General features: G+C 44.3%; 1 protein-coding gene across 11 annotated transcripts in view; it reads right to left on the bottom strand.

Moving 5' to 3' along the window:
* The window catches only part of MICAL3 (microtubule associated monooxygenase, calponin and LIM domain containing 3), a 156057-nt gene extending 151572 nt beyond the window's left edge, over positions 1-4485 (bottom strand). For 5 of the 11 annotated variants that reach the window (XM_071767317.1, XM_071767327.1, XM_071767353.1 and 2 more), the window contains exon 1: positions 4239-4485. The gene's annotated coding sequence lies outside the window, so the exon portion shown is untranslated. The remainder of the gene's footprint in view (positions 1-4238) is intronic. The other 6 variants (XM_071767358.1, XM_071767367.1, XM_071767375.1 and 3 more) reach the window with 3 other exon arrangements.
* Between the last annotated feature and the right edge of the window lie 15005 nt (positions 4486-19490).

Here is a 19490-nt window from a genome sequence, read left to right as displayed (position 1 = left end):
TTGAGGCAATTTCAATACCTCAGAAAAGAAAGAAAATCATGTTTCAGTTCCTCTTGCTAAAAAGCCAAATAATTGCTACTTGATTCAACTTCAAAAGAAAAAGTGGAGGGCACAGGTGTTAGGAGAGAGGCTGCTCACAGAGGTGAGCAACCTTCCTTTCCACAACTCATTTCCCATATGTGTGCTCTGAATTTCTATCACAAGCCACTCCGTACCTAAGAGCATCACGGTTCCTTTTCAAATCAAGATATAATATAGACAGAAGAACGAGAAGAGCTAGGATATATATCCATTTACTGTTTACACAAAGAAAGCAAAATATGTTAGAGCCCTATCAACTACCTAATCCAGCTACCTCAAAATTGGAAGGAGACCGCAGAAACAGACAGCAAATAACTGTGACTACGTGCCCCACTCAGTTAGAATCCAAATGTTTCCATACTATTCACAAACACAGTCCACATGCAGATCTCAGTCCTCAGAGTGTATATTCTTGGGTTATCCCAAATGCTCTCTTCCCTTTCTCCATCTCTCTTGTCTAGTTACAACAGATGATGTTATTCAGCTAAGGAAGGGAAAGGGAGAAAATAGAAGGAAAGGGTGAGGTTTTGATGTTCCTATTCTAGATTACCTCTTGCTCTGCCTCCACTGTTTTGGACTCCCCTCCTAGTAAATAAACAGTACCTGTTTTGCGTATCGTTTCCAAATAGCATCATGAACACCAGGTCAACCATTATTGCTGCTTTAGTTCCATTGATCAAATTATGAAGACTTCCTCTGTAGCTGACATCTCAGCTACACCCTGCTAGCTTGGAGGGCTAAGGTCTGTTCTAAGTTTCAGTGCTGCTGGGAGACCTAAGAAAATGCAAGCCAGGCTCCCCTGGATGGAGCTCATGCAAAAAGCCACTTCTTGGATCTACCAGTGGAAACTTTCCCCTTTTCTCCTTTTTTAAATGAAAGATGAGATTATCATTAGTATATGCTACAGTAATAGCATACGTCCACAGAACCTCCTGGATCACATCTGCACTTGGCATATCAGTATTCAAACAGTCACACGGTACACTGACAAAGCTGTGTTTCACAGCCATATATTAATAACAAACCACAGTGTTAAGACAAGCCCTAAGAGCACATGTGCTTTACTTGTACAACTGTATCTGTGCGAGGACCTTACACAAAACAGACCATACCCCTCCTGATTGACAGCTACACTAACAGAAGATTTGAGCGTAGCCCCAGCCTCAGCTGTAAATGAAAGGGTTTTTCCACCCCAGGCTGTTAAGATGTAGATCAGCTGGCAGAGAACAGATTCCTAAAACGTCAGGGCTGGAAGTCACAAGGCAGAAACAAGTTTTGACCAACCTGTTGTTACAGCTGCCTAACCCTTCTCTACAGTAATAGCACAAAAGATGTAATACCAAAGAAAGTCCATGTACAGGGTCTCGTTTTTCTCACAGGCAATGTCCTGTGACACAGTGAACAGAGACTGAAACTTTTTCTTTCTCTACCAAGGACAGACAGCAACAGCACAGGTAGTTCTACTTCTCACTTTTGCCTAGAGCTACCCTGAATACTACCCTTAAGTTTACACTGGCAAGACAGTCCTAGTGCTTGCAAAGCAGAAAAAAAAAAAAAACCAACAAAAAAAGCACACACAAACCCTAATCCATTCAAGACTTACTTAAGTGACTGACAATTCTGAAATCCTTAAAGATGAGAACAACCAACTGAGAACCAATTCTGCTTCAGCCTTCTCTAAAACAACATGACATCAGCTCTGCATTACGTGTACAACAGTAACTCAGATTCTTTCATGGAGAAGTAACAGTGCTGTAGTCTTTACCAAAGGAGACCTGCACCTGCAAAATAACTAAGATTTCACATGTGATGCATGTCTGCAGGATATGTGAAGCCCAGAAAGGCAAGAAAGCTTACAACAGAAAGTCATCCTGACCTCAACCAGCTGTGTTTAGGTTTACCCCAGCAATATATTCACCTTTTTTAAGCCACAGGATTTGTCAGAAAGAGTATTTATATTCAAATTTATTGAAAACTGAAATTCAGTTACATGTCATTCACTCAGAATAACTACCAGTTATTTTTTCACACAAATACTTTAAAATAACTGTTCAAAGAAAAATCTTAATGGTTGTCCTCTAACATTTCAGAGTTACCCTGTCCACTAATTTAAGAACTAAAGGATTTTCAACTTCACCAATTAGCTATTAGGTACACCTTAAAATTGTATTTTAAGATATGAATGAATATAAGACTAGTATATCTAGTTATATCCACCCGTGTTCTTGGACACGAGCACTTTAGCAGGTTGCAAGACAAACATTTTCTTAACTGGAGAGTGGCTTCTTTATTTTCTGCTGCAGACAAACGTATGGTGGACCTGAAGTTGGTTTAAAGGGACACTGCTGACTTCAATATAACTCTAAATCTAGTTTAGCGCAAGTAAGCTTTCACACTCTTACACCAACCGAAATATTTCCACAATTAAAGAAGTTAATTGCCATGCAGCAAGTTCCCAAGCACATCCCCACAGTACAAACAAGCCAAACACAAGTGCTGAAAATGTGACAGTGAAAATTAAGTAGAATAAGCACATTTTCTAAAAGAAATGTAGAAACTTGATCTAGTGGGAGGTGTTTCTGCCCATGGCAGGAGGGTTGGAACTAGATGATCTTAAAGGTCCCTTTCAACCCTGAAAATTCTATGATTCTAAAGTGTAGCTACTAGGAAATCAAGTTTATTTCAAGTTCTTAAGTATACGTATACATAGAAAACTTGTTTACTGTTGTGGGTTTTTTTTTTTAAAAAAAAAAAAAGGTTAACCTGTGGCTTCCAAAGTTTGTAACTAAAATGAGCCCTAGCAGCTAAGTCAATTTTTGTATATTCAGACTGTCCAACAAGAGGCCATTTATTTGCCCAGCTTCCCATAAGCCCCTCTGCACCAGTACAGGCCACTACATTCAAAGTGCAGAAAAACCAAGAACCCTAATTTTCAGCCTTAAGCCCAGCACTCAAATAATGAATCATTTCCCACAGATTGTTCAGTTTGTTGACATTTCAAAGCAGTGTAACAGAACCAACAAAAGAAGCGGCAATTTTTATAGTGCAAGACATGACAAGTATTCCTCCGTCTCAACAAAAGTTATTGTTGATTGCTCCACAGCATTAACCTTAAATGGATGACTGTGTAAGATTTGACTTCTTCAGAATGTGGAATAAAGCTCTTACAGTGAATACATAAGTAGGTTTTTATTATAATGAGAGGCAACCCTATGTTTAGAAGCAGATAGCTTTGTTAACTATTTTAACACCCTGAACACATCTTAGACAACAGCCTGCAGACATTAAGTCTGTATCATAACAACAAAAATTGCAAAAGAGACAAAACGATTAGAAATCTGGACATCCCTTGTACTGAACACATCTAGAATAGCAAAAGGCTTAGGTGTGCAAGACAAGCAGAGGGCTATATATAAAGAAGTCGGTACATGCGAACTAGTCGCAAGCTCTCTGACGATGGAAGCACGACGAGTACTTTATGACACTGTGGTAGACACCTCTGTAAAGTTTACCGGTGGTACAACGCAGCCGGCTCAGGGGTCACCGGCGGCGAAGCCCGCCCTCAGGCACCCCGACGGGACCCAGCCCTGCAGCGCTGCCTCCCGCCCCGCAGCACAGGGCGCCCCCTCCGCCCGCCCCCCGCGCGGCTGCCACCGCCGTCTCCTCTTCCCTTCCCGGGACAAAGGGGCGTGGGTGCCCCGGTACCTTCCGCCAAGCTGCCCCCTCCAGACGAGGGAGCTCTCGAGGGTCCCCGCCCGGCCGCCACTGCCTCGTTCCTCCCCGGCGCCAAGCCGTATAATCGGGTCAGAGACCAGCCGCCCAGCTGCGGGCCGCCCCGGGGATCGGGTTTCGCGGCTGTACCGTGCCACCCCCAGACACCGCCCTCCCTGCGGGCCCGCACGGCCCCCGGCCCGGCCCACCGCCGCTCAGAGACCCCCGCGCGGCTGCAGCACCCGGGACGCCGCGCCAGGCCGCTGCCCGGGCGATGCCAAGGGATGAAGCGGATCCCCCGCCCCCGCCACAGGAGACACCTCCCCCGGCCCGTGCCGCAGGGCAGCGGCCACCCCACCTGCCGCGCGGGAGCCCGCCTGCCCGCCCTCCCCTTCCCTCCCTCCAGGGGGTGGGGGCGGCAGAGAGACCCCCACCACCGCACTTGCCTTCGCCTCATGCTGCTTCGGGGCGGGCGGGGGTCGCAGTGCAAGCGTGGCCCGAACTGCCTCTAACCTCGCGGGGTGCCTCGCTCCGCCCGTCAGGCTGCCTGCGGGGAGCGGCCCGACCCTGCCCGGCGCGGGAGGGGGCGGGTGAAGCAGCGGCGGCGGGGACGGCGGCGCGCGCACACCTTGGCAGCTACCGCTGTCCCGGCCCCGCCCCACCCCGCGCGCGGACCGGTTGGCGGGACGGGAGGAGGAGCGCGTGCGGGCAAGCCTACGCCCTCTTCCCGCTCCCCCAAAAAGATGTGCGGAACTAAGGGGAGGGCGGCGAAGAACCGAGGCTCCAGCCGCCGGGTCCACGGCCCTCTGAAAGAGGGGGAGGAAAACGGGAAGGAGAACGAGAGCAACGCAACCACCACAGACACGGCGACGAGCTATAAAAGGACGCAGTTGCCTCTCCAACAGCCCCTTCCCGCTCCAGGCTCCTCCCACGCTCCCGCGCAATGGTTCGCTCCCACCGCTCCGGGCGCACAGGCCGGACGGGGATTGGCCGTCCTGGCGGAGTGGGGCGCGGCCAGGGCGCGCGCCAAAGGCGACTGGCGAAGGGGAGAGCAAAAAAAGGGGCGGGGCGGAGCGGAAACCGTTTAAAGTGCCGCGGGCGGGGGCGGCCTTCGCGTGCGGGGCGGCGGGCGCGCGCTCGCGCTCGCGGGCGCGCTCAGGGAGAAGGGCGGTTGGGGGGCGCGCGCGTCCACCCACCTGCCATCCCGCCTTTGTCAAGGCCCTCGGGGCGGGTGGCGACCCACGCCTTGCCCGTGGCCGTTCCCGTCCCATTTACCTGGGCGAGCCGCCCCCTCGCTGTTATCCACCTCCTCTGTGAGGAAGCGAATATTTCCCGCTCGAAGTTAACCTGCCCGCGAAGAACTGCCCCACCGCCACGTCAGGATAAAGCAACCGCGCTCGCCTCTTTCCCCCCCTCCACGCTTCCCCAGATGAGTCAATGACACCGCGGGCCCCCCCTCGCAGGCCTGGCGGCTGAAACAATAGGTGCCGCCGCACAAAGCGGCGCTGTCAGCCAGGCTGCTGGCATCAGCTGAGGTGTGCGCTCGGAAGACTGGCACGCACGCCTGGCATGTAAATGTGAAGCGGTGATGAAGCCGAGCGCAGGAGGGACGGCACCGAAGGAACCGGCAGGAGAAAGGTGGTAAATCGGATCTAAAAATGGCTGGAGACACGCTTATAAAATCACCATGACAAAAGGCTAAATATATTTTTCGTTCGGGGTTGGCTGGGGAGAAGCTTGAAGCCGTGGTCATAGCAACTCTTGTTTGGATCCTGCTGCGTTGGGGAAAATAGCTCATTGCCTGTGTGCTCTGTGAAATGCGCAACATTATATCAGATGGATGCCTGATCCCGTTGTTCTGGTCTCCTGCTAACTGAATCACTTGGTAGACCCAAATATCCATCAGATTATGCTGAGGTAATAGTAAAGGTACTGGATGGACAGGGAAATTACAAACCCCTCTTCTTCAAGAATGTACGGAGAGAAAAAAATGTTGGGGGGGGGAGAGGTGTATGTAAGCTTAGATATATCTAGGTATGTACATCTGTTTCATTTTTCAGTGCTCTCAGAAGCCACTGTTTACTGGCTGAATGCTGTGCATCTGAACTAACAGTCAAGAAGAGCACTGTCAGTTCAGCATATACATACACCCACATCCGTGTGCATATATATACACGTTTGTATCCTGTTCATAAACAAATGCTTCATTCCTATCGGCACACTTAAGTGTGTTAGTAGAGCACACATACATGCCACATTCAGCTGAGTATGCCCTTGAGTTATTCAGCCAAGAGAGCCAGTGGATGTGCACCTGAATAGGTCAGGAATGCAAAACAATACAGAAATCAATGACTTGATTAAGAATCAAGTAAAAACCACCACAGGATTATACCATAATTGCAACGGTAATACAGCAGCATGCCAGTTTCCCTTGAAACAGTCCTTTTCAGTAGACCTAATTGAAACACCTTTCACATCAAACCCACACTGTCTCAATGTCTTATCAAAGCCATAGTCTTCCAACACTACTTTAAAATAAGTTTTGATCCCCATAGTCTATTAGGGATTTTGGCATAAAAAGCACCCAGGTACTGCAATAAAATGATAAAAAAACAAAATAGACACTGTTCATAAGAGGCATAAAATGAGTTCACTGTAAAGCTGAAGAAATTTTTACTTCAGTGTGGTGTGACAAATATCAGCCAGAAGTGCACAACTCCCAAATCACTATCTGTATCCCTGTCTGAGAACAGATGGAAGAAACCCTGATCTAAACTTGGCTCAACCCACTCTGTTTACTGATGGAGTTTCCATGATCTCAGAAATTAGAACTCCTGGTTGCAATCACTTGCGAGTCAGGCTGCTGATTCAGGTTACATTTTGGGAGATCTGGCAAAGGTGCCTATGCTTACCTTAACAGATGCACACAGTCGTGCACATATGAGTGCCAAAGGTTGGCAAGAGCTCCTCCAGTCAATGGGTAATTCTTCCTTTGAAGTCAATGGAGGTCTCTGACATAGTTCTTTGTAGGGGAGGCAGCAGCCTGTGTTACCTGTTGATAGCCAAAATATCAAAGTATCCTGCTCTACAAAGATGAAGGTTGAGGATGTGTTGGATTATTGAAAAGGAGAGGTTTACATATGGTGATATGGGAGACATTTTTAAACACTCTCAAAGGAACCACCATATACAATGTTGCCATTGATGAATGACTGAGCACTCTGTCTCTGAAAGGTCAGGAGAAGGTCTGTCAGTTTAACAGTAATCTTTGTAAAATGCTAATAAGGACCCAAACAATTCCCATCAGGTAACTGAAGAGTCATCTGCAGTCTAGCATGAGGTTCCCTATGGCATCTATAGAAAGGCTTGTACATCTTGGCTTGGTATTTTGGAATCCGGCACGAGAAGCTTAGTCACATGACAGAGTTATTTGCATTATTATGCTGTCAGAGTCCCAGAGGAGTTTTCACAATGCACTATAAGAGGAAGGGTTTAAGTAAGTAGAACTAAAGCAGAAACAAAGCACTGTATTTCCTTTGCATGTCTCTTTTCGCTGCGTGCACATAGTGGGCAGAGTGGGAGAAGGGTGGAAGGCAGTACTCTATAGAACTTTAGACAAATAAAGCACACAAACACAAGGGGCTACAACATCAGTACAAAATAGGCTACTCAGTGAAAGCAAGCTAAGACAGCTGAAATCCTTCACCACAGCCTAGTAGAAGACTGATGTTTCAGACTGGTGATGTCCAAGGTAAGCCCATCTATGTCTTCCTGGAGGACTTTACAGAACTGCTAATTTGCAATAGGCTAGGTAACAGTCACCTTGCCCTATTCAAGTGGTGATTTCCTGCATATGAGTGCCTGCAAGCACTGTAAAACTGGTTATCTCACACTCCAGAAGTGACCACTAGTGAACAGAGCAGCACTCAACACAGAAGTCCCAAACCAGCACAAGGAAAAATCTCTTCAAAGGAGATGAAGCTGCTACTGCTCAAAATAAGGTCAGAGTATGGTACATTGTCCAATTTTGAAAAGTTAATATACAAAAATAAGGCCTGAATTTTTTATATAGTCCATTTCTAAGAGAAATTATTGAAAGTTCATAAGGCCCAGGGGTAGCTCCCAGTTAGGCAAGGAATATAGCAAGGAAGGCAAGCTAGAGAATAAATCCAATAAAATTTTTCATATCTTCATTATATCAAGGCTATTTTCACAGTAAAAATGACCAAGGAATCTTGAATTGTTTTCTGATGACCTTCCAAGGCTCAGAACTTGCAGGTGTAAGTGGGAATTTGTACTCTCTAAACCCAACAATATCAAATTCCACTGGAAGCATACTGTCCTGGAGTAAAGTCCCCACATCTGGAATTAACAAGTAAAAACACCACAAGTCGATTTGCAAATGAGGAGGTCATCACTGAATTACATGGCTGGGAATGGATACTGAGAGGTCATCTAACTCCATTCCAGTGTATGCATCTGTCCCATCTGCTTTACCCCTTAAAGACCTCCCCAGTGCTGCAGGCACCACCATCTATCCAGGCAAGATGTTATTTTTCTTATGATCCACTCTTTTTTGCCTTTAGAAAGTTTTCTTCCATGACTAATCTAGATCTCTTTCACCATAACTTACATTTACTTCTCATCCTACCCATCACAAAAAAATGTTTCTTTTGCTCCTACAACAGTCTTTTAGATGCACAAAGATTTATCATGTCATTTGTTACACGCCCCTGACAATAAAATTCCTTTTCTTCTTGCCTGTCTTTCCAGATTATACTGTGAGACCTCTGGTAATTCTCAATGTTCACCTTTGGTGGCTTTCACTTTAATCCATGTATTTCTTGAATTTCCCTGTGCAGGAACAGTATCCAGCATCATACCAGTATGATATAGAATGGAAGGTGTACTTGGTGTGTTCCACAAACATCTCCCTGGATAGATTGCTTAGTACGGTGTCTACAGTGCCAGAGGATATCTTTTGCTTTCCACGTATGTGATAGTATTTGTAAAAGTCAAGGCCACAACATGAAACCAAAGTGCCACTGAAGCACTGAGATGCTCTCCATTAACAAGAACTCTTATCTTCTGTAACCAAGTGTTTCAGCTGAAAGTCACTGCATTTCAATTCCTACCTGCTGGAGGGAATTTAATTGGGGATCTCCTCAATGAGGTATGGTCTTATTTTCTGATCCATCTACTTGGACAGCTAGAGCATTTTTTTTTATTTTTTTTTATGTGTAAGTAATCTGTATACAACTTCCAATAGAATAAATGTTTCCAGATGAAACTGAAGGACAGCAGAGAAAGTCTATAGTCTACATTATTTAAAATCTGTTGTCTTCTGCATTCGCTGCAACTGTTAGCAGGAAGAGTTGTCTAATTTTGGAGAAAACACAGAGAATAAGCAACAGTACAAGTGTTCAACCTTTGTTTAACATACAAGGCACACCACCCAGCACTCTCCTGCAAGTGGTTATTCACTGCATCTGTATTTGAATAACAGGAATATTTACAAATGGTGCTGGTTAATCCCTTTCACCATCACTGAACACACATGCACACATTAATCTGGAGTGATGTGTGCAGCAGTAGGCGCTGGATTCCAAGTAAACTGATGGTGGTGTTTTATTACAAGAAAACAAATAGAACACTAATTCATTTGACAAAACTACCCATTGGATTCACTCAACGAAACTACCCATTGGTTCACTAAGAAAAATTCAGAACTTCCCTAGGTTAAAACATCTCCAATTCAACAGGGAAAAAAAACCTGGCCAAGCAGATCTGGTAAACTTTGATCATGTAGGAAAACTGTTGTAAACTTTCGGGCTAACAAAACAAGCTTTCAGATAAAAACTAGTAAGGAAAGTCTCTAGAGCTACATTCAAATCTGCTGAGTGTTCAGCATAAACAAGCATTTGTGAGCTTTTTAGAAAACAAGAACCTCTGAGTCTGCACACATGATGTAGATAATTTCACCGTCACAGGTTTTCCAGGCAGTAAAACGATGTTGTGGCTGGGTTTGCTGCTATGACTTAGGACTGTGAGCATACCAGAAACTAATGAGAAACACACACTTTCACTTCACTATGCTGTAAATGTTTAAGTAGCAGTAACCCAAAACAAAGGCTACACAGGGTCAGAAAACTTTCTCCCAAAACTGTATAGTATGCTAAGGGCTTGGAAGAGTAGCCCAGCTGAGTTTGACTCCATGGTGCCTCTAAGAACAACAGCTCAGGTCTGTAAAGAGGTTCAAGATCATCTAAAGCAGTAAGACAAGTGCTTTTCAATGAACAAAATGCAAGAAGATGATATCCAGATGAAGTATTACTGGATAGTTGCCATTCTATGCAATTAGTATATTAAGAAGAAATCAGAAGTATAGCATTTCCTAGTATTCAGCCAGTCCCCAAGAAGGAATAAAGGAATGGATTTAAATATACCTTTGTGAAATGTAATGGAAAGACAGTCCTGAGAAGTCATCATTGTAATACACCATTGGATCGTCACCTAATTTGAGCTACACAAATTCCTCACAAGAGCTGCCTGTGAGGGGCTCCCCTCAGGACTGCTTTACTCCACTTAGCTTTCATTTAGGTTTTAAAGGCATGTTTACTATTTGGAGTTCAGATTACAGGAGAGCCTGAGCTATGTTTTGTATAATTGTTTTTAAAGCAACAGCTTTTCACTCCTTTAACCGAATGTGTAGAACAGCCCCATTACGCCTTTTGTCTAGAAATAACCAACAGCCCTGGATCTCAAAACAGGTCTGGAGGGCTTCTTCAAACTCTTAATTTATTTAGGTTCTCTTTAGCAAAAGATGATGAGAAACTTATTGCTTTTCTAGTACTATTAGATTTGTCCTTTGATAAGCTATAAAAAAGACTCCACCTGTGTTCCATCCAAATTCATCAATGTTTAGAGAAGTATTAATAAAAAGGGGAAAGTAAATCAATGAAGTCACTTTATTGATCCTGGGAACGTGGAACTACTATTAGTAAAACATGTTGGTGTTGGTTTATGCATAGGTCAAAGTCCTGGTAAGGGTGTATTTGTCATTCTAATTTATGTGCAGTTTCATCAACAAAGTATTTGTTATTGCAGCACTGTATTCATCTCCTGTTTTCCTCCTCCACAGGCAGAACATCTGCTAAACGCTTCTGAATCTAAGCTTGTTGGGATAGGGCCCATTGCTTTTACATATTTATGAACTGTGTGGTACACTGGCATTCATTCAGCAAAGACTGCTTCCCAAGGCTCATGAGCAAATGACATAAACCGGTATGGATTTATGTGCAAGAGGTCCACATGTGCAGAGGTCACAGAGGGGGCTACAGTCTGTTTATGTCCAGAAGTACTTAAACTCTACTGCTGCAGAAGGACTATCTGCTAATATCTGAGTGATGCAGGAACACAAAGAAAGGAAGAACAGGTATTTATGGTGTCCTTAGGAATTGTAATGAAGAGCAATGGTATAAAGTTGAATTAAAAGAATTTGTATCCGACCCCAAAAACATCTTCTATCATAAAAACATTTTCAGGTCTGGTCAAATAGTCTGGTCAAACATGCTACTATGCATGCATTAGTTATAAGAGATTGGACAAAGCAGAATACAGGACCGGTTCTGGGGGTGGAAAAATGAACAAATAATTCATTTCTGATTTCTGTTTTTCTTCTGTTGTAGCCCAGCCTCTCATGCCAACATTCACACAGGCACAGCTTTATACTATTTGCACACTGAAGGGAGTGTATTCTGCTGCTACTGTGCAGAGAACTTGCGCATGTGACTCCCATTACCAAGAACAGAAGCTAATGTTCATAAATTGCCCTTGTGTGCCTGGACTGAGCAGACCTGTCCCTGTTTGCCTTTCTGGCCGGCTTGCAAACAGTGCCTTTCCAAAGCTAAGGCTGATTTTCATCCCTCGTGAGAAGGAGAGTAGCCCATCTCCTCTCAACTGTGAGAGCCATCCATGCTCTAAGGATGATTTGTCTGCCTAAATCCATGCCAGCAACAGAGCACAAGCACAATCACAGCCTAACAGTCTTAATGAGATTACAGCTAGAGATGCCCCAGTGCTGCTGTCTAGCCGAGGAACAGAAAAAGCACCAAATTCATCTGGAGAGAAAAATGTCCTCAGCTTTCACATAAGCAGGTTGTAGCTTGATCAAGATTTCAGAGCTGTGGTGTACAAATTCCCTTTGATATTTTTTCCATTTTTTTTTTTTCAGTGCATTATTATTATCTACAAAGCAGCATATTCTCATGGATCTCTAGATTTAATTAATATTTTTCAGGTGAGAATATAAAACTGATGATCATTCTGCTCTGTAGCACAATGCTAGATTGATCGCACCACTGGCTCCTGGCTCTTGTATGTTTGACTCCTGTTTGTTTGCTTGACTTTGATACCCATGTGCTGTTGTGGAGTGTGATGGTTCTCTGCCAATATAATAATTCTTTTATCAGCAGTTTATCTGATGCATCTGTTTGGCTCACTGGAATGAAATTGCTTGTAACTCTATCCTACATAAGGCAAATACTCTTTCTGTACCTGTTCCAAGCAGCATTTGATTTACTTACTGCTTGAATTTTTAATCTCACCAAAACCGAGTTAGTTACTGTGTATAACAAATGATAGAATAATGAATTAAGTGGAAAAGCTGATCTTTGGATAGTACGTTATCAGATAGCTACAGTACAAATGCTGGTATCAATGCATTTAGGTACAGATAGTGCAGCACTCACTGCCTTGCAAATTTCATTGAGCCTGCTGCAAGAAACCAACTGCTAACAGGCAAGTCTGCAGCTCCTGCAGGACTTCACAACTAGAAAAAAAATCCAGTAGCAGTGCATTCATAGCTTTTGTGTGAAGCCTATTTAGAAGAGCTAGTGCAAAAGAAAATTCCTCCCCTTAAAAACAAGAAACCCCAGAATTTTATAGTCCATAACAAACAATAAGTAACATTTTCAGCAGAAGGTAAGAGAGGCTGGCTGGATCAGTACTCACAGAGCAAGGCTGCATAAGTGACCTTCTTCTCACTCAAGTCAAATCCTCCCCGACAGGTGCTCATAGTTCGCCCACCTCTGCCAGGACAGGCATCTAAATTAAAGACCCTTTGCCACTCATCGTGCCCTGCCTCCATGCAGGTTTCTCTTTGGAAAGCTTGTGCAATTTTCACTCTCTCTAGGTCTGCAAAAAGCAAGCTTGTAAAGCCAAACTAAAAAAGAAATGGGATCTGGGATGCAAATCTCCTTCTGTACATCTTTCCCAAAGCATCTCGCAGGGCCTCGGGGAGGCTGTGTGATGATGATTCTGGCTGCCAGTTCGTCACTGTTGCCACGGTAACTGAGTAGTGGTCCCGTGTGGCTTGGTAAGGGAGTGGCAATGAGAGCACTGAATGTATGTTTTATCTCCTTCTTTGAGGATTCCTCTAACCTGGCTAATCCACCCACTTCTTTTAAAAAGGCTATCTTCCCCCACCCTACCTGGAGCAGACACACTTTGGTTTACTCCACCCACGGAGCTCTACAGCATCCATAAATCTTACTTGTATGATATAGGAAACCTGCCATTAACCCTGAGAGCACCAGTAATTTCCTCCAGGAAATACCATGTCACGTGAAAACAGGAAAAAATAAACCTTGTTCTGGTAAACATCTGAACATCAGCAGATGATCACCAGAAACTGAAGAAATGCTAGGAAGGGATGATATAATTTTGTCTCTCTGAGCAGGTGAATGAGCAGCTGAGACAGCAATAAGATATTTTTCTTCTGACATGACCAAGTGCAAGTGTGTGAGGCCTTGTTACAGCCACAGAGAAGCTCAGGGCTGTCAGAGTTCCTTTGTTCTGTCCCCTCAACTGAAAAGTTTTGGCCCTATCCTTTCTGAGCATTTGCTACTTGTTTAAGAAATTTTTATTCTAACACTGACATAATGATTATTAGTAATGTTAGGCAGGACAGATCACAGCAGTGGAGACTTCCAGACTCCAGGCTGTAGTTAGGGAAGAAGCCAGGACTGCACAGGCAGGCATTATTTTGCTGGACAATGAACAATGCAGGCTTGTTTTGGAAAGCAAACCCTTGGATAGTTAAATAATACCACTTGTTTATAAGACAGACTATCTATCTCATCTTCTTAATAAAATGTTGCCAAAGGTTCTTTGTTGCTTTCTGTATTATTCTCTCTGAATGCCAAGTGCTTCTTTTAAGGTAATGGATTTCCTCACTCAGAACACCAGCAACAAATACATCTCTGTACACATAGATAGTATGGGAAAAAACAGGCACACTGAAGTAAAGAACACATCTTTTATCTTTTTTTTCTTTACTTGCTTTCCTATCCTCACTTCTAAGTAAAGTTGTTTGAGCTTTCTCTGACAGTGAGTGACCCATCACAAGTTGCTAGGTAGGGACAGGCCTCCAGATGCCAAAATCCAAATACTAAAGATCATATCATGACATGGGTTAAGTAACTTTTTGCTCCTCTATAATCTGAAGCAGCAGAGGTGGGACTAGCTCAGAACAGCAATATTACCCAAAAGGGTTGAAAAGACAAATGAGATTCACAAAACTATGAGCTAAAAAGCCCTCAGACTTTTAAAACATTAACAATTCAAGTAATTTTTGTCATCTATGCCTCTGACTTTAGACTTAATTTACCAGCTTTTCTTGAACTCTACAAGGGCTGTAATTTACTTTTGTTTAGATAAGAAACAAATATTTCTCTCATGCTTACATGATTCTAAAATGTGGGACTCGGAGAACATTACCAAATGTAGTGATGGCCATGCCAATGCCATTAGACTTGGCATTGCAGAAGTGTCTTTGCAAAGTAGGTAAGAGCACCCAGGGCCAGTCTCAGAAAGTCTGGAACCTTTAAACTAAAAATGCTGTAGTTTAACAGCATCCCCCCCCCTCCTTGCACAGTAACACAACGGCTTGTTCAAAATTAGTTATGACTTAGGATTGTCTGTTCAACACAGATACAAGGTTACTGGAAATATGGAGGCATGTTATAAAAATTCATGTTACCATGGAGCATTTTATGGCTGCTTCTTCAGTAATCTTAAATGAGAATGCAGTAAGATCAGAAACTGAACTGCACACTTAATCTTGCATAGGGAAAATACTGGTTGGTACATATAATTAAATATATCTGCTCTGCTTTGCTGGTTCCCCACCCCCACAGTATTTTTATGCTTGCTTTGGTGGAAAAGACTTGGTGCCTCTGGGTGTGATAGCATGGAGCCATTCAAAATGAAGGTGTCCCCTGAAGAAGACAGTCCTGAGAGGGAATAACACTGGGCTAGCAGGGAGTATGACAACAGCAGAGGAACATAGAGGAGAGGAGGTGACTGGGCTCAGCCTACAGCACTGAGAAGCCTTTTCCGTTTACATCTCTATCTTCCTGCAGTCAGAGCACTAGCTGGAGCTATTTAATGGGATCATGAGGAGTGCTGTACCATTACTTACACAGGAGAGTATAAAAATGACAGCAGCTAATAAGAACCAATTTCTCATCAGCCGCTTCATCAGGCTTATTTCACAAACAGACGGTTTCAGAGGCTAAGAAGCTGGAAATGACATCCTGGCTGTTGGATCCAGGTCAGATCAGAGAGAGTACATCCCTGTACCTGGACACTCCAGCTTCACCCACAGATAAAAAGAGTGCTACCCTAAATTTGTGCCTACAGGAGGACACATATTTAATAAACTGAGCTGGAAGGCTAAAGCCACAACACATTAATTTTTCCTAACAATTAGGAGGCAACAGGAGCAGGAACATGAAAGTTCCTTCACTCATAAGTGTCCAGACCACAGTCCTGGCTGTGAAGTTCCCCCACAGAAAGAAACACTTTGTCTGGAGCTCACAACTGAGGACAGCAAGAAAGCCTAAAAAAAGCCCAAAACAAACCACAAGTGGTGGACCAGGGTGGAAACACACCTTTAACTGAGGAATTAGTTCAGAAGAGACATTCATGCATCCAAGGGAAGAGGCCAGCTGATGCAAAGGGCAGAAAATGGACAGAGATGCATATATGGTCCAAGAGCAGGATAAAGGCAGGGAGTGTGTGTTTATGTGTTTAGGAAGGGAGCAGACTGTTTGTAGTAGTAGTGCAGTCCACACATGTGAATTTGAGATGTCAAAACTGACGTGAGCTTGTTGAGCTTCTTACTTTTCCTTCTTTTAGCCACTGAAGATTTGAAAAGTTGAATCTTACACTGGTTGCACCAAAGGATCTAATGTTGTTTACCTGCTCTTGTATCATCAGTCACGTCCAGTATTTTTTTAGCATGCATTTAATTTTTTTACTCCAGTCTACAGTTAGCCTTGTTAGGAAGTGTCTTTGCTGTTTTTATATTTTTAAAAGATGGGCCTACATTTGCTTAGTTTTTGTTTGAAATTCTCTATTGCACTGCTGGTAAAATTTACTAACAACCAGCTTTCAAGCCTATTAGAAAGTTATCACTATGCTGTGTTCTGTGTGAAATGTTGTGGATATGCTAGACTTTTTCCACAATATTTCAACACAATATTTTCATGGAGATCCTTGCTCCTGCTTGTCTATACTCCCATTATCTGCTGCCTTGGACATGCATGTCATTGATGTGTCTCTGGAAAGCTCAGCAACTCAGCAATTTTATAACTGTATTATAAATAATTCAATCAACTGTTCTTCCCCACATCTACTTCTCATTTATTAATGGACTTTCTTTCTAAGCAGTATTTTCTCATCTCTCATCACCTTCCAATATATATACTTGAGGGAGGAATGTAATTAGTTTTGCCATCCTTCTGCCAAAACTTCCACTGACTTCAGTCAGAGATTTGCCTGAAGAACACCTCATTATAGCTCATGGGAGTTGGTCCTATTTCTGTACACCAGCAACAGGCTGAAGTGATTATGCACAGGTGGGCAATGGAGTACCATGGGCATTTCAACCCATGGGAATTTTAAAAGAAGCATGAAAATGTGGGTTTATATGTACGAGAAGAGGAAGGTGAAGGACACATGGGGAAACCAGGCAAGGTTAAAGAGGTTTCTCTTAGACAAGAGCAGAGGAAGGGGAAGATTTTTTGATGATTAATTCATGTTAAAATCTGGTTGGTTGGGGGTTTGTTTTGTTTTATTTTAAAATTTTCAAGTAGCAGAAGGGTGGATTTTCTCTTTCCCCCTTTCTGTCATTAGACAGCTGTGCAAATATTTTAGCTTGTGATTGTGGAAGCACAATGCTGAAAACTTATGAGTTGTGCCAAGAGAAAAGTACAGGAAAACAGAAGGCAAAAGCCCAGGGTAGATCTAGCTGCCAGGATATTCTGTCCCTAGGGGAATGAGACAGAGGAAAAGGGAGGGAGAAAAAAAAATTTTGATAGCTTTCATTGCTCAAAGTGACAGTATCCTGGGTCAGAAGGAAAAACAGACTTTTGTAGTCTTTTTGGAGGGTAGCAAAGGTACCAGAGCAATTAATCATAGAATAATAGAATCATAGAATCATAGAATCGGCTGGGTTGGAAGGGACCTCAGAGATCATCGAGTCCAACCCTTGATCCACTACCGCTGCAGTCACTAGACCATGGCACTGAGTGCCACATCCAGTCTCTTTTTAAATATCTCCAGGGACGAAGAGTCCACTACCTCCCTGGGCAGCCCATTCCAATGTCTGATCACTCTTTCCATGAAAAAATTCTTTCTAATATCCAATCTGAACTTCCCCCGGCACAATTTAAGACCATGCCCTCTTGTCTTACTGAGAGCTGCCTGGGAAAAGAGACCAACCCCCAGCTGGCTCCAACCTCCTTTCAGGTAGTTGTAGAGAGCAATGAGGTCTCCCCTGAGCCTCCTCTTCTCCAGGCTGAACAGCCCCAGCTCCCTCAGCCTCTCCTCATAGGATCTGTGTTCGAGTCCCTTCACCAGCCTGGTTGCCCTCCTTTGGACCTGTTCCAGGACCTCAATATCCTTCTTGAACTGAGGGGCCCAGAACTGAACACAGTACTCGAGGTGAGGCCTCACCAGGGCTGAGTACAGGGGCAGAATCACCTCCTTGGACCTGCTGGTGACGCTGTTCCTGATACAGGCCAGGATGCCATTGGCCTTCTTGGCTACCTGGGCACACTGCTGGCTCATGTTCAGCTTCCTGTCAATCCAGACTCCCAGGTCCCTTTCTGCCTGGCTGCTCTCCAACCACTCTGTCCCCAGCCTGGAGCTCCCCATGGGGTTGTTGTGGCCAAAGTGCAGGACCCCGCACTTGGCCTTGTTGAACCTCATCCCATTGGAATCAGCCCATCTCCCCTGTCTGTCCAGGTCCCTCTGCAGAGCCCTCCTGCCTTCCAGCTGATCGACACTCCCCCCCAGCTTGGTGTCACCTGCAAATTTGCTGATGATGGTCTCAATCCCCTCATCCAAGTCGTCAATGAAGATATTGAACAGGACTGGGCCCAGCACTGATCCCTGGGGGACACCGCTGGTGAGCGGCCGCCAACTGAATGCAGCCCCATTCAGCACCACTCTCTGCGCCCGGCCCTCGAGCCAATTCCTAACCCAGTGCAGAGTATGCTTGTCCAAGCTGTGGGCTGCCAGCTTTCTCAGGAGAATGCTGTGGGAGACGGTGTCAAAGGCCTTGCTGAAGTCCAGATAGACCACATCCACAGCCTTCCCCTCATCCACCAGGTGGGTCACCTGATCATAAAAGGAGATCAGGTTGGTCAGACAGGACCTGCCCTTCCTAAACCCGTGCTGGCTGGGTCTGATCCCCTGTCCATCCTGCAGGTGCTGCGTGATTACACTGAGGATGATCTGTTCCATAACCCTGGCAGGCACTGAGGTCAGGCTGACAGGCCTGTAGTTTCCTGGGTCTATTAGCAGTCTATTAAATCAAGGCTTTCTTAAAGGTTGTTGGCTTTATCTGAAGCACCATGTGCTTGTACTGTACCTGCCTCAGATACTGAGTTCTCATGTTGCAGGCAAATTGAAAACCTGACTTACAAAGTAAGTCAGTCTTTGAATTTAGGAGATAAGAGAGATATGCTTGGTCTGTGCTGATACTGGCCTGGCATGAAAAGGTCTTCTCCCAGGAGCTTAAGGGGCTCAGCAGCAAAGCTGTGATTCAGGCCTGCTGACCAAAAATGCCCCTCTTCACAGGTTCTCTCAGGAGTTTACACTCCACTCCCTAAGTGTGGGCAGCAGGTGATAACACAAACCTAAATATGCCAGTCAGGAATCAAAATGCACAGTGTTTGCTCTGCCAAAGACTCTTATCTTCTTCCTACAGGGGAATAATAAACCCGTTAAAAAATTAGCTTTCATTTGCAGTATTTTCAGTGTCTTTTGCTTGCCACATTAGTTCAGCAATTCCTTTACATCAAATCACACAAGAGTTTTGTCTTTCCCTTATGCTTAAGGTAAAAAACACAGGTTATGACATAACTATGTCCTATCTCCCAGCAATGGCATTCTAGGTTTTGCAAAGAAGTGTGTACAAATCCAGCCTGCTGGTGAGTAATCAAAGGAATGAAAGATGTTTCTGAAGCTGGTTCTCATTCTGTGCCCTAAAACACAGGGCTGGTGATAGTTCTCATTTTTTGGGCCCATATAACTGCTGAAATTACTCAAACAAACAAGATGCCTTTGGCTGTGCTGCACATAATCTTTCATCCCAGAGAATTAAGCAGGTGGCCATTAAATTTGCA

The sequence above is a fragment of the Heliangelus exortis genome, chromosome 1 (genome assembly GCF_036169615.1).
Source record: "Heliangelus exortis chromosome 1, bHelExo1.hap1, whole genome shotgun sequence".
Lineage (NCBI taxonomy): Eukaryota > Metazoa > Chordata > Aves > Apodiformes > Trochilidae > Heliangelus > Heliangelus exortis.
The sequence above is the reverse complement of the archived record's forward strand: the minus strand, read 5'-3'. Positions and strand labels throughout refer to the sequence as shown.